General features: G+C 53.4%; 1 protein-coding gene across 2 annotated transcripts in view; it reads right to left on the bottom strand.

Annotated features, from left to right (window-relative positions):
* The window catches only part of GLIS1 (GLIS family zinc finger 1), a 280,799-nt gene that overhangs the window by 213,165 nt on the left and 51,687 nt on the right, over positions 1 to 15,947 (bottom strand). The window lies entirely within an intron of this gene.

Raw genomic sequence — 15,947 nt, 5'->3', positions numbered from 1 at the left:
GGCAAGCGTGTGTGTGATACTGAGGCTACCTGCTGAGTAAATGAATGAGTGAATGAATGGCATTCCAAAACCAAAGCTAGTTCAGGCTAGTTGAGTGCATTCCAAGGCTCATCAGCTCTAAAAATTAAAAAAAAAAAGGGGGTGGTTAAAACATCAGCTCCAATTCCACTGCTGCCTAAATGAGCAGAGCAAGCCCTGTCTGCAGACTTGGAACAACTTTACCCCTCACTATATCCAAGGGCCGGCAGAAGGTGAACTTCTCAAAAGACTGGCACACACATGTGCCACCATCTGACATATCCACCCCTGAGATAATCTCAATTGGGGCCAATGATTCCTGGGCCTTGGCCCCAACTACTGACATTCATTATCTTCAGTGTCAGAAGGGAGGCATGCAGGCCCTTCTGCCCCAGCCTTGGAGCCACACAGGCCTCCAAGTCTCCTAAGTGAAGTTAAAGAGAAGAACTAAACCACTGTCAACCAGCTCATTTCCTGGCACGGCCATGAGCACTCTTCCAACTGTGCTGGGATCTGCACTTGGACCCGAGTGCGTGGCTACAGGAGGCTGTGTACCCAGCTCTGAGTAACTGGACTGGGTTGTGTGCACATGGCACATTCTTCCCCCATGCTGCACATCAGCCCTCGGTGTGCCAAGACCAGGCCAGCTGCTGCTGGCTCATCAAGGGAGAGTTTCAGGGCCTTGTCATCTCTTGCCTGGGTTGTAGTAACAGCCCCTGACTGGCCTCACTGCTCCAGGGACAATGCCAAGTGGGGCGGGGTATCCTGGTCAGAACCGGTAGAGGGGCCTGGCCCAGAGAGAGAGGGACTTGGGAAAATTCAAAGAAAACTGTGAGCCAACTGAGAGAAATGGATGCCACCAGCCTGGGCAAGCATGTCCAGTCAAAGGCAGCTAAGGAAAAGAACATTCATGTCCTCCCTGTGCTGATAAAGCAAAGGCCTGGTCTTCACAAAGCCTCCACTGCACTGGGCCCAGTTGACCACCCATCCCACACACACCATGGGGTGTCCACTGTGTGCCAGGAGCCTGGGACACAGACACACGGACCTGGGCTAGGCCCCTGCCCTCAGGGAGCCTACAGTGAACAGCCCATGTTTTCCCAAATGAGCTCAGTGATTAAGTGAGATGTTACGTGATGTGTGCAAAGTCACCAGGCCGGTAAGTGGTGGAGCTGGGGGGCTCACACCCATGTTTTCTGACCTCCCATCATCTTCTGTAGAGCCGTATGCACCCTGTCAATCATTTGTTCCTTCTCCTGGGACCTTCCCTGAGCGTCTCTACTGGCTCCTGTCCACCCCACCCACTGCACCTGTGTGCTGAGTTTATACTACACCAACTTAAACCACTTTGTGGGCTACTTTGCAAGTGTTCTTAATCTTTCAACTAATTCATCGGCTCTTGGAGAATAAAGGAAATTTGAAATTGCTGCGCTGCATGCAATAAACTCTTGGCATCTGGCCGGGCGGGGGCCATTCTAGGCAGATTCGGCAGCAGTCCCGCACAGAGGCTTCCCTCCGCAAGGTGAGGAACCCCTCTCCCTCTCTGCGGCCCCTTCAGCAAGCCCTGATCCCAGGACCTGTGCATTCCCTCCTTTCAGCAGTCACCGATAAGAGCCGACACCTGGAGGCAGGGATGAACAGTGAATCAGGTGCAGTCCCTGCATCCCCTTCATGAGCAGCTCCCAGTCTGGTGGGAGAAGACCCCAGGGCCATTCACCTCTCACCCTGCAGACGTGACTGCACAAACTGAACGTAATCAGCACAGGACCTTCCTCTGTGGGTTACGTTCCAACAGGTGTCCCCATAAGGGAGGCTGGGGCACAAGCAGACAGCAAAAGGCTCTGGTGGTGGCCAGAAGAGCTGGGCTGCAGGTTGGTAACTTTTCAACAGGGAGGATTTGGCATTCCCTACTAGAATACATCCACACTCCTGTCTGAACTGATTCTTCATGAGAAATAACCACAGGAGCGGGGGGGGGGAGGTGCAGGAGAGGAGAGAAAGGATTTGTAGTGACCTCTGTACCGTTTGTTGATCTTCAAGAATCTGCCTTTTAAAAAAAAGTGCAACAGTAACTCATTAAATCATATTCTCAAAGAGCAGGAAAGGACCTTAAAGATTATCTCAGACAATACTGCCATTTTACAGATGGGAAGACTGAGGCCTGGTAAACGGGAAGGGCTGCCCTGGGCATCTGGCTTCCTTAGCCCAGACTGCCACTGCCTGCCAGAAAGAGGTCCTGGTGGCTGGAAGGAGGACGTCAGCTGACCCAGCATCCCTAAGTAGTGAGCTTCCCAGGCAAGTGTCACTGTGAAGTGGAGCACTGCGGAGAAGCTCCCTGGAGGTGCTGACCACCTTGAGGCCTGGACCAGCGCCGTGGAGTCCATTCCTCTCCTCCCAAAGGCCCCAGGTGCCCTGCCTCTCTCCCCTCTCAACTTTCACTTATTCAATAAGTATTAGTTGTGGCTCTATTAAGTGTCAAACACTGGACATGATGAAGAACTAAACAGATGTAGCTGCCTTGAGCTTGGCACTTAGGAGGAGTCAGAGAGCAATCAGAGTCAACAAATACATAATAAACTGTGCCATAAACGGCGTGTTCGGGGAGTGATGAGAGCATAAGAAAGAAGTCAGGGAAGGCTTCCCTGCAGAGGTGGCATTTGAACTAAGACATGAAGAATAAGTAAATATTAAGTGAGCAAAGGGAGCTGAAGAGGGAGGGCATTCCAGGTCGTGGGAACAGCCTGTGCAAAGGCCCCGAGGCAGGAGGTAATGTGGTGCTTTGGAAGGGAGGGAAAGGCGGCTAGTGGGCTGGAGTATGGAGACCAAGGAGGCAGCCAGCGAGGAATGAAGCCACAGGGGCAGTTGGGACCCAGACATGCAGGACCCTGTGGGTCAAGGTATGAAATGCAAGTGCTATTTTTTGAAAATAGCAGGAAGCTTGGGAACAGTTTTCAGCAGGGTGAGGGTATACAACAGGCTCAGATTTGTGTTATAAAAAGGTCATCCTGACTGCACAGTGGGGAACAGCCTAGACGGAAAATGGAGAGGCCAGCTGGGAAGTCACTGGGGCATCATCAGTAGAGATGGAGAAAAGTGGACACACTCAGAGAGATACAGAAAAGACTAGAAGTAGAGTGTCAGGGAGCTACTGTCCAGTACAATTTCAAGGTTTTGGTAGTGGCAGCTCAACTGAGCCAGTGACACTGGAAGAGGATCAACGAGCTAGGTCCTGGTATATGAGTCTGGGGCCCCACCCGGATGCCTTCCTTGCTCCCTCACTTTGCACTGCTGACACACACTGCTAGCAGTCACTTTAGTGCAGATTTGGAGCACTTCCACTCATCAACTCCTCGCAACAACCCTCACACAAGGTGCACGTGAGCACAAACCCAGGCAGGTAGACTCCAGAGCCAGAGCTCCTCACCAAGGGCCACCTCTCAACTAGTGGTGGAACACAAGTGACTGAGAGCAGAGACCGTGAGGTCCAAGAATCCTGGGTTCAAGTCCCAGCTCTGCTTCCCCGCTACCTGTGCGATCCTGGGTTAGTCTACCTCTGTGGGCATCAGCATCCCTCTCTGTGAAATGAGGATAACGACAGTCCCCCCTAACGCAGAGGGCTCTCACATGGATTAAATGAGCTCATCTGTGGAAGCTATCACCATCCATATACATTAGCAGTATTGCCTGGCACTCAGCACCACAGACTGTTAGCAATTACCATCATTCACTCCCCTTTGTGTTTCCAGCACGAGCAGGCTTGGCACATGGCAAGTGTGTGGAATGAAGAACGATCGACTGAGGTGTCCGTTAAAGCCTGTCTACAGAATGGGTGTCAGTTCCATAGTATGTGCACCTTTGACAGAAATACTCAAGCACACACAGGGCGGTCAGTTATGGGGGATTCTACAGGAGGGACTTGGCACTGGGAGAACCTGGATTAGAAGGACAAGGACTTTGTACCATCCCTTCCAGGCCTGAAGTTCGCTGCCTCTCCTGACTCATCGGTCTGCCAGAGCCAAGGACAATCTCATGTAGCTCAGTTTCTTAATTAGCCTTATAATGCTGGGGGCTCAGGGCAGAATCCTTTCCCCAGATTGGACATTTAGGTCTGGAGGAGAGAGAGAAGAGCAGGATGGATGAAGTGTTCACATTCCAGCTGGGAGGTTAAGGGCTTTTGTGTTCCTTTCTTCTAAACCCCTAACTTTCCCAGCCCGGCCTGGGGGCTTCCATGTCTCCCTCAGCTGAGCAGGGCATTCTGGGTCTCGGCGGCCCCCTCCCAGATCTCTGTAGTCCGACTCCTCCTCCCCTCCCTGGAGGGAGCCAGGCTGCCTGAACCTCAGAACATCCTCAGGACTCAGCACAGTGACTGCGCTCAGTAAATGTTTGTGGAGTGTGTGAACCAAGTTCAGGCTGATTTCAGGCTAGCCCAACCTTGGGAAAGCCTGGGGAAGTCCACAGGCCTCTAGGGGTCTCCCTGCTTCCTTTGACTCCCAGGCAGATGTGGCCTCTCCGTGATCAGGATCAACCCATGCCCCTGGGGACCAGCAGAGGTGTGCCTCACCTGACACTGCAAGACGAAACTGGCAGAGGTCACAACCACCGGAGTAACTAGTTATTCAGAGGACCACATTCATTCTCACAGAAAGGGAAACTGAGGCCCCCTCCAGTGCCTCCTGAAGCACAACACTGTTTCTGTCACTGCTCTGAATCAAGAAACTTCAGTGGCTCCCCAGTACCCATAGGATCAAGTCAGGCTCTTCAGCCTGTACTCATTCCCATCTTTCCTACCTTGCAGCTTCCATTCCAGCCTGGTGGAATTACCTGTCTCTCCTCAGCAGGGCAGCAGGTGAGTGGGATACCTGGGGACTCCTCTCCGTGGCTGGTGGGTGCCAGGTGCCCCACCCCACCACAACCTCTCTGCAGAAGTTGGCGGCCACTCCCAGGGCAGGCAATTGGAATCTGGCCCTGCTTTGCTCTTCACCTACCGTCATTTCAGGGAATCAACTCTGCCCAGTTCATAGAACACAGCCTGACATCTGCTCCATGCCTGGACACAGGGCATGGAGAGACACATTCCTGTTGAGGGGCTCACAGTTGGGAAGGGGTTGGGGGTACACACACAGAAACAGATGATGCCAACCCAGAGTGATGAGGGCTGTGGACACACAGGCTGGGGGATCAGGGAAGGCTTCCTGGAGGAGTTGCAAGTGGAGTCCCGAGAGAAGAACAGAAGATGGAAGAAGGTGAAGGAGGCATGCAACACAACAGATGCAAAGGTGCAAAGCAGCAAGGCAAGTGCTCTGGCTGACCTCCACCAACTCCTCGTCTCAGGAGCAGTCCTCATCCACAGAGGCTGCAGAAGAAAACTGGGGCCAGAGAGGGGGACTGGACAACACACAGCTGACCCTGCCGGCCTCCGTGCACACGTGCCCTGCCACCTTCGTTCCCATTGGGGCCCGCGGACATGCCATTCCTTGTGGCCGCCCTGCCACGGAGGACTGCGTCCCCAGAGCGCCGTGGTGTCTGCGCTGCTGGGCGCAGGCTGTTATTATCCCCGTCAGCGCTGCCGGCCTGTGTACATTCCTCCGTAATGAGTCTGACCCTCCTCAGCAGTGTTTAATCAGAGCCTAATCGACCCTGGCTTTGATCTGCTTCATTTTCTGCAAGAACCCCAGTACCTGATTTTTACAATCTGATTAGCAGGGCTGGCTCTCCCAAGCCAAAATTACCCAAGTTACAGAGCTCCCTGCTGAGTTTTGTTTGCCACCCCCTCTCTTCCAACAAGTTATTTCCTGAGATGACTGTCACTTCCCTATTGGCCTGTGACTGTCTCCGTCACCCTCATCCTTCACAGCCAATCAGTCACCAAGTCTCAAATAGTGGTCCCTAATCTGCCCCCCCACCACCCACCCCCCCACACACACACCCCCAAGCTTTGGCCCTGATGACAGTAATCATGGTCTGAACCTCCTGCTCCTATCTTGCCCTCCAACCCACCCTCCACAATGCGGCCAGATCAGATGGACTAGCTGATCAGAGCCACCCTGTCCCTCCATCTGACCTCTGGAACTGCTCCCAGTTGCCCCCCCCCAGCCTGACCTCTGACCTGTCCCACCTTAGACCAGCCGACTCTTCATCCACACAGGTCCTGACAGAAAAGTGCCCTCCCCTCCTCCAGGCGCTACTTCTAGTCCACATGACACCATCATCCGCACGCACAGCTCAGGATGCCCTCCCTGGCCCACTCTCACACCAGGCTGCCCGGCTGGCTCCTGCCAGCTCCCGCAGTGCTGGGGGCTTCCATTGTCGCAGCCCCCCCACCAACTGTCGCCGTTCCCCTCCTCTCTCCCACCCGACTGAACCACTTCAGGGGGGCTCTCTCTCTCTCTGTCTCGACTTCCCCAGGGCCTAGAGTAATAATAGACACAAAGCTCAGTACATGCTCATCAACGAGTGAATGAAGGAAGGAAGGAATGGGGTTCTCTTGTAGCCCATTTTGGAAGCAGCACACTGGCTGGTTAAATCACGGCCCCTTTCTGATCTTCCAGTTCCACAAAGCATAATTCTCCCCTCTCTGGCTCAGATGCATTCCACTTCCCAACAACTCCCATGCTTCTCAGACAGAGGATACTGATTTGTTCTGACCCCCAGTACTGTCTTTTCCCTCCAAAGGGGAGAAGAGCAAGATGGAAACAGAGCAAAACTCTTCATGAGCACGGGGTAATTGTCCCCAGGCCCTGAGCAAGGCACTGGAGGCACTGATAAATCCAACCCTCTCCCTCTCCCCAAAAAGCTCAGAGCCTGTTCGAAGAACCAGAGTGGGGAGCATGTAAATTAGAATACTGCTTGTACCAGAGCAAATGCAAAAGGTAACTTACTCTGCTGGAAAGAAATGAGCAAGATTCAATGAGGGGATATTCGAGCTGGGTTTTGAGAGAGAAATAGGAGCTTTCCAGTCAAGAAGAGTGTGCAAAGGCACTGAAGCATGAGAACACATGGTGTGTTTAAGGAATGGAAAAAGTTCAGGGTGGCCTGAATGGAGGGGGTGGGGGGATAAGTTTACTGGGGCAAGATCATAAAGGACCTTGTCCACCAAGCTAGGGAGGTCAAACCTTATCCTGAAGGATCATGGTGTCTTACCTAACTGAACTCCCTGACGGTGCTGGGCCCTCCCTTGCCTTGATAAATAGAGGATCCCATTGCTAAATGTAGGAGACTCCAAGAGCTTTTCCAACACCAGCATTTTTTCTGTGTGGACACTGAGGCTCAGAGAGGCCAAGTGATTTGGCCAAAGTCACACAGCCTGTGAGAGACAGTCTGGGCTGGAATCCATCATTTCCCAGAATTAAGAGAAGATTTTAATAGGATAGGAGCAGGTGAGAAAGGGGAGGTAGAAGCCACAGCTAGAGCCAGGCAGGAGAGCTATACTTGGAAAGGGGCCACTCACCTCTTTTACAGAAGTCGGAGGGAACTGGGAGAGAAGTCCATAAAGTGGTCACAGCTCACAATGCCTTCCACACCCTTTGGGGCATCCAAGTCTCACAGGCACACGCCGGGGGTAGGGGGGGGGGCGGGTAGTGGGCAGGGAAGGTTTGACAGGACCACCAAGGAGAGGAAGGCGGGAGGAAAGAAACTAACATCTCCTGAGGGCTCCCCATGGAGTTGTTTTATTAAGTATTTATTCAAAGAAGACTTTGAGGCAACATCTACCACCTCATCCAACCCATCCAACTACTGATACACCCAACCCGGGTTTTAACAAAATTCAAAACACTAAGCCCCTGTGCCAGGCCTTGTACAGTTTAATCCCCACAATTTCTTCTCACGGTACATGCTATTATCTCCCTCTTACTGATGACCAAGACAAAGCTCTGGGAGGACAGATAGTTTCCTAAAGGTCCCCCAGCTGATGAGTGTGTTTATTTGTTCTCTTCCTCAATCCACAAGATTTGCCCAATAAATGATGGGCCCACCCAGCACTGATCAAATTGACAGCACTGGATCAAAGGCCCCTCCTCCCGCCCCCAGCCCAAGAAGGGGTCTTTCCTACCCCAGACGGCCACCTGCTCTCCGCAAAGGGATTCTCAACTGGGGATAACACAACTGCTCCCATTTGTGGAGGCTCCCGAGTGCCAGGGCTATGCCAGGTGCTTCACCTCCATTAAATCCAGCTCTCACCCGGCTCAGGGATCCCACCATGTCCCAGACAAGGAATCAGCAGACAAACTAGCCCTTCCGTGGTCATCGGCCTGATCTCAAGCCTGTCAGACCCCAGTCTCCCGCCATCCCTCGTGCCATTGGGACCATGGTGGAGGCTGGGGAACCGTGGCTCCCCTCTGGAAGCCAGACGGGCCCTGCGCCCTCGCAGCCAGTGGCAGGCAACAGATAAGCAGCGTTTCCTGCACGGGCGGCTCTGGCCCTGTTTGTGGCGAGCCGATGCCTGCCTGCCCCAGCCCGGATTCACAGCAAGCAACTTGTCAGACTCTCATTAGGCTCTGTTTTCTCTGCAAACATCTCCACGGGCCCGCCGCTCCCTCCAGTGCTCAGGAATGCGACCACGACCACGGGCTCACAGGGGATAAATCCGTCTGAGTCTATATTTTGACTAGTCCCTACAAAATGTGCCCTGAGCACTTAGGGCCAGAGAGGTGGGGAGGAGGGGAGGAGGTGGGAGGAGGTGGGAGGGTGAGAGGAGCGCAGGAGAGGAGGATCTCCTTCCTCATGCGGATGTGCGAGCTCCTCCTAAATTGCACGAGAGCCAGTTGCCAGGGCCAGCTGTGCCAAACCTGGTCCTCCTCATCTTTGTGCCTAGCTTTCCCACCACCCCTACTCCTCTCCCTGCCCACTGCCACCTGCCAGAACCCTTCCCATTCTTTAATGCTCAGGTCAAATGCCCCCTCCTCCATGAAGTCTTCCCGGGTTCCTCCCAACTGGGAATGATGCCTTCCTTCCCTGAGCTTCCACAGCATGTTCATTCTCCCTTGTCTTACACTTGCTGGTGACTGTACCTTGCTTCCCCCACTAGACCGTAAGCTCCTCAAAGGAAAGCCCACAGTACCTGGTAAGGGGTAATGGATGACAGTAGATGCAAAAGAAAAATCTGCTAAATGAACAAGTAGGTAAAACATATGTTCTTATTTTCACCGTTTAAAATTTTTCAGAGCTCTTGGTCTTGCCAAATGGCAAGCATGTTGAAGACTCTAGAGGGGCACTTGCTGGCAGAGTCCATGACGGCCCAAGAGTCAGGCAGGCCAGTGTCTTGGTTTCCCACCTGCTAGGACAAATACCCCACAAGGGGTTGGCTTGAACAATGGGAACTTTGAGGTGAGGGGAAGTCCAAAATCAAGGCATCATCTAGGTGATGCTTTCTCCCCACGGCTGTAACATTCTGGTACTGGCTGCCTGCAGTGCTTAGGGTTCCTTGGCTTGGATCCCTTCCTCGTGTCACATGGCCATGTCCTGTCCTTTCTTTTCCAGGTTCCACTAACATCCGGCTTCGAGCTCCTCCCACGGCTTTCTCGGACTATCTCTGAATTTCTTCTGCTTACACAGGACTCATTAACCCACATTAAGACTCATCATCATTCCGCTGGGCCTCACATTAACTAAAAATAACATCTTCAAGAGGTCCCATTTACCATGTGCTCACACTCAGAGGGACGCAGATTAAGAACATGTCTAAACTGGGAGACATAACTCAACCTACCACATCCAGAATCAGCCACATCTCCCCCAAGGGAGAAGCCAATCTAGGCCCAGGCATCCATCAGAAGAGAAGACAGAATCAGGGTAATTATACAAATGGTGGCACCACCTTTGCTTTTTTATAATTTTTTTAATTAAAGAAGTTGTAGATTTACAGAAAAATCATGCAGAAAATAAAGAATTCCCGTATAACCCCTTACACACACAGTTTTTCCTATTATTAACACTTTACCTTAGTGTAGTACCTTTGTACTACTGTTACAAAACAATAGTACTGAAAGGATAGTATTAACTATAGTCCATAGTTTACCACCTTTACTTTCTATAGGACTTTGTTCGTTAGTGAGCACTTTCTCTCGGGCTATTTGATTGTCTCCTTAGAACTCCCTGTGACAGCATCCTCGTGGGGGGTGGGGGGCGGAGGTAAAGAGACCAGCCCAAAGTCACAGTCCATCCATTTGTTCAATCATTCATTCAACAGACCTTTTTAAGACAGACACAGCCATGGAGAGTTTCAATTCAGAGAGTAGCTGTCATAACAGAGAAAAGAAGAGGGTGATGGCAGGGAGCACGGAGGGATCTGCAGGCCCCACTAGGGGGGAGGAGGTCTCAGGGAAGACTCCACGGTGTTGGTGACATCTGAGCTGAAACTGGAAAAACAGGCAGGAGACACTCAGCAAAAACAGAAGGAAGGGCAACTCAGACAGAAGGAACAGCTTAGCCAAGGCACGACGAGGTGAGGAAACTGCACGTGGTTCAGTGTGGCGGGAGCACTGGCAGAAGGCAGAAGGGGCCATGGGCAGCTGGTGCTGCATGCCAGGCCCCAGGCCAGGGCCCTCTCCCCGAGCGGAGGCCATGGAACGCTCGGCTGCAGCGGCCCAGTGGTCCAGCCACTGCTCACCCTCAGGGGAGGGGACTGAGCCAGCATCTGAGGAGCCAGGAACCCTCAGAGGCAGGTGGTGGAGGTGAAGACATTAGCAGGAGGGAGGGAGGGAGGAAAGGAAGAAAGGAAGGGAGGGAGGGCGGGAGGGAGGAAGGCGTGTGGCCTGAGAGTGGAGAAGGACAGCGGCTGGGCTACATCCCCGCAAACCCAGCACCTGTCACCGGCTGAGGGCCATGCCCCCCACCAACAGCAGCAGTCCGTGGTCTCGAACGGATCAGGAGGTGAGTGAACAGGGCTGCCCACTCCTGGGGACTGCCGCTTGCACAGCAGCCTCAATGGACACCTACTGGACTCTGGTAGGTGCTTTCAGGTGACTCCTCTCTCGGGGAGGGCTGCTCTGTGACACTGGTTGCCCCACCATTCAGCGATCCGCGGGGCCTCCGGTTCAGGGGCCCACTCAAGCTGGGTCACAGGCCCTGCCGTGCCGCTGGCTGGATTGCCAAGCCCACAGCATGCTGTCGCTGCCTACTGAGCAGGAAAAAAACCCCACCAGGGCCTTGAGGGACCTGGCTCATGCCCTACAGATACGGAACTGCAGGGAAGAGAGGCCCCAAGAGTAAGGAAACAAACATGGGTTCCAGCACCTTCTGAGAATGGCCCTTTGCCCAGTACCCTCCACGGCACTGGGAGGGGGATGGTTCTTGTGTAGACTCTGATTTCATTCTAACAGGGGAGTAAAACATATCTGCAAGGACTGGTGATACTAAAGGGGTCAGATAAAATGGCTTTAAAGGGTGGTGACGAGGGGAAGCTTCCTGGAGGAAGTGACATTTAAGCTTAGGGATGATATAATGTGGGGGAACATCATTCCAGGTCAAGGGAATGGCATCAGCAAAGCCATGGATATGGGAAGACAGGGGACTACATGGGAATCAGTAAATTGTTCAACTGGGTCCACCACCCCTCAGCAGACAGCCCATGGCTGGAGCCTGGAGAGAGACAGGCAAACCCCTCTCACCTGGGGAAGACGGCGCTCCAGGTGGGCCAGACAGGGCAGGCTCCACCCTCAGGGTCAGCCCTGGGAGGCTGCAGGTCCTGCCCCTCAGACAGAATCTAAAGGCTGAGAAGGGGAAGGAACGGCTCCACCCAGGGCTGTCCCCGCCTTGAAACATCTTGAGCTGAGCACCTGGCCAGACCAAAAAGTGATCGCAGAGTGGGCAGTCCCGGGAAGGCCCACTTCTGTGATGTCAGTCTTTGCCTGTAAAACGGGCACCTTCCTGTCTAAGAACATTGGAAGGGCAAGTGCTCAAGAGGAGGTCTTCAAGCTCAGCATTTAGCCTAAGTGAAGACTTATGCATCAATTCAGCCACAAGCTGTCACTGGTGCCCTGTGTGACAGTGGGCAAACCCCTGCCCTTCCCTGGGCCTCAGCCTTCCCAGACCTACAGGAAAGGTTTGAGGCCAGACCTCTTTCCTCCAGGAATGTGGAGTTTGTGGGGTGTTAAATCCATGCAGGCCACCTGGGGGCATCTTGTAGCCCATTCCTGATCCCCTCAGAATAAAGGACCCCTGCACCTGGCATAGGAGGCCTATGGGGCCACCTGTGCCCCTCACTAACCTTCACTCACCTACCTGTCACCTGCCCACACCTGTCCTTCAACTCTTCCCACTTCACACCCTGGGCTACACTTGCTGTCTGGATGGCTTCCCCTTCCTGCCAGGCCAGTGGGAGCCCATCTCTTCTGGAAGGAAGCTTCCTCAGGCCCTGCGCAGGGTGAGGGGCTCCCTCAGGGCTCCCCTGACTCAATGTCTCTCTGTGCGGTCATTATCTGATATTTGCTGTCTGCCACCTCGGACTGTGAGCGCCTTGAGACAGGCCTAGGCCTGCATTCTCTCTCTGCTCTTTGTTCCCGGCATCTGGCCCTCGCCAGAGAGGGTGGGAGGACAGGAATCCAACAGCAGCAGCTCCGGAGGCCTGAGCCACAGCCCGTAATGAAGGCATCAGGCAGCCAGGCCCTGCCCCTAAGCACCTGCTCAGCACCTCTGGGACCACTGGCAGGGATGGGCTGTGTCTGTCATCTCACCACCCCAGCACCAGGATGGGGGCAGGTAGGGGATGCTCTCCAAGGCCCCTCCCTCTCTGAAGATCTGTGATACAGGACCCAGCTGGGACAGCATCCACTGGTCACGTGTGAGACCCAGCAGTCTCCTCCCATAATCAAGCATCATGTGGCCTCTGCCTGAACCGACCAACTGTGCTGGTTTGAAACTGTTATGGACCCCAGAAGAGCCATGATCTTTTAATCCAATCTTGTGGGGTGGAACCTTTTGACTGAGTGTTTCCATGGAGATGTGACTCACTCAACTGTGGGTGAGAACTCATATTATTTCCATGGAGGTGTGGACCCTGCCCATTTAGAGTAGGTCTTGACTGGTTCACTGTAGAGAGCTCAGGAGCCAAAACAGACCCAGATGCTTGGAGACATTTGGAGATGCTATCCCAGAGTCTTCTCTGGAGAAGCTAAGAGAGGACCCCCAGATGCTTAGAGAGAAGAGCCTAGGGAGAACAAGCAAGGATGCACAGGAGATGAGAAGAAGCTAAGAGAGGACCCCCAGATGCTTCGATGCACAGGAGCTGAAGAAGCTAAGAGAGACAAGCCCAGGGACATTTTGGAGAAAGTCATTTTGAAATGCAACCCAGGAGCAAAGGACCAGCAGACATCAGCCACGTGCCTTCTCAGCTGACAGAGGTGTTCCGGACGCCATCGGCCATTCTTTGGGGAAGATATCCTCTTGTTGATGCCTTAGTTTGGACACTTTTATGGCCTTAGAATTGTAAACTTGTAGCCTAATAAATCCCCTTTAAAAGGCCAATCCATTTCTGGCATTTTGCAAAATGGCAGCTCTAGCAAACCAGAACACCAACCAAACTCCTGGATGGAGGGAGGACTCTTTAACACAATCAGCATCTCTCAGCCTCTACTTCTGCGTATTGGAAATGGACTCGAGGAAATAAATAAGAGGCTGTAGAGCAGCTTCTATTGTACAGTGCTGCTCCATGCGCCAAGGCCCATCTCTTTCCCCCTTCGTCATCCAGTGAGGCAGGTGGGCAGAACCGTTAACCCCTTTCACAGCTAAGAAAATGAGAGTCAGAAGGCGACATGTTTGACCTTGGCTTTAATAGACAGAGATGAGAGGAAAAGGCATTCAGCAGAGGGATCGGTGTCAGCAGGCACAGTGAGGAGTGATGGAGCATGGACTGTCCAGGATGTGACCAAAGCAAAAATAATAAAAACCAGGTGTTGCAGCAACCATTTTGCATATATTTAGACATTTAATCCTCAGGACAACCCCATAAGGTGTGTACAATTATTTCTCCCATTTTACAGATGGGGCAACTGAAACACAAAGACAAAGTAACTTCCCCAAAGTTGCCTGGCTGGCAGGTGGAGGAGCAGGGAGGGGGTACACTCAGGCTCAGTCTCATATTCCTCCTCCACCATAGCCCACCCTGCCTCTGCAAAAGTGAGGTGGCTGTGAGAGCACCCCATTCATCACCTGGCACTTCACATATATTATGAGCAAACATGTGGAAGAATGAATGACCAGTCTTGGCATCTCTGCCCATCTGTAATATTAGCCCCCCAACCCTGTTCTCTGGGGCGGGGCCCACCATGCTCTCACCATCTGCACCATCGTCAGGCTTTGCCTAGCCCTGCCTTTGGCTCCTTAGCCAGGCACCTCACTTCTGACCCCTCTCTGGACTACCTCCCCTCCACCCCCAGCTGGTGGCTCCTCACACCGACACCCACAACCAGCTGCCAAAAAGCCCTCCAAAAACTGACTTTCACCCAGGCAAGGGTCCCCCAGGCTAAGGCCCATCCCCTCCTTCTGGTCCTCCACCAGCTACACCCACAGTGGGCGTCGTAGTCACGAGGTCCAGCCTCTCACCACCTGCTGCCCACAGACTCCAGTTCTGACCCATGATGCCTAACTCATCATGCCCATCACCACCATCACCGGAGTTGTAGGTTCATCTAAATCTGTGTTTCTCAAAGACTGGTCTTTTGCCTATCATCAATGGAAGCTTGTTAAAAATGTGCAGATTTCTGAGCTCACCCTCGACTCCTTGAGTCAGAATCACCGGGAATGAAGCATAGGAAAACCTCTGGGCCCAGGATCCCAAATGCAGACACATCCAAGGCCCAGGATCTCAAATGCACACACACCCAGGGCCCAGGATCCCAAATGCATGCACACCCAGGGCCCAGGATCCCAAAGCACGCACATCCTACACCCAGGATCTCAAATCCAAGCACACCCAGAGCCCAGGATCCCAAATGCACACATATCCCGGGCCCAGGATCCCCAATGCATGCACATCCTGGGCCCAGGATCCCAAATGCATGCATACCCAGAGCCCAGGATCCCAAATGTACACACATCCCGGGCCCAGGATCCCAATGCACACACATCCCAGGCCCAGGATCCCAAATGCATGCACACCCAGGGCCCAGGATCCCAAATGCACACACATCCCAGGCCCAGGATCCCAAATGCATGCACATCCTGGGCCCAGGATCCCAAATGCATGCATGCCCAGAGCCCAGGATCCCAAATGTACACACATCCCGGGCCCAGGATCCCAATGCACACACATCCCAGGCCCAGGATCCCAAATGCATGCACACCCAGGGCCCAGGATCCCAAATGCACACACATCCCAGGCCCAGGATCCCAAATGCATGCACATCCTGGGCCCAGGGTCCCAAATGCATGCACACCCAGGGCCCAGGATCCCAAATGCACACACATCCCAGGCCCAGGATCCCAAATGCACACACATCCCAGGCCCAGGATCCCAAATGCATGCACATCCAAGGCCCAGGATCCCAAATGCATGCACACCCAGGGCCCAGGATCCCAAATGCATGCACACCCAGGGCCCAGGATCCCAAATGCATGCACATTCACAGCCGCTGAGCCTCCTACTTGTCCACACTCCCCCATGTTTCTGACACCCTCCCTCGCCTCACACCTCTCTCTCTCTCTCTCTCTCTCTCTCCTCCCGGCGTCCTCTCCAGCTTCCACGTCTTTTCCACTGGCCACTCCCTGCAGTCGCTCAGCCAGCATCAAATCATACACTGGCTGAGCTATGAATTTACTAAAAAAGGTCCCTTCATTTCCGCACAGCTCCACCTTATTGAACTGCCAGTTTCTCTAAAGAGCCTCTATACTTCTTTCATGGTCAATCCCAACCTCTCTTCTCCCCCACCCGACTCCAGGGTCACCTCACCAGCATTGCCCATTCAAACCAGCCCACCCCAGATGTCTGCATCTCC

The sequence above is a fragment of the Choloepus didactylus genome, chromosome 2 (assembly GCF_015220235.1).
Source record: "Choloepus didactylus isolate mChoDid1 chromosome 2, mChoDid1.pri, whole genome shotgun sequence".
Classification (NCBI taxonomy): Eukaryota; Metazoa; Chordata; class Mammalia; order Pilosa; family Megalonychidae; genus Choloepus; species Choloepus didactylus.
The sequence above is the reverse complement of the archived record's forward strand: the minus strand, read 5'-3'. Positions and strand labels throughout refer to the sequence as shown.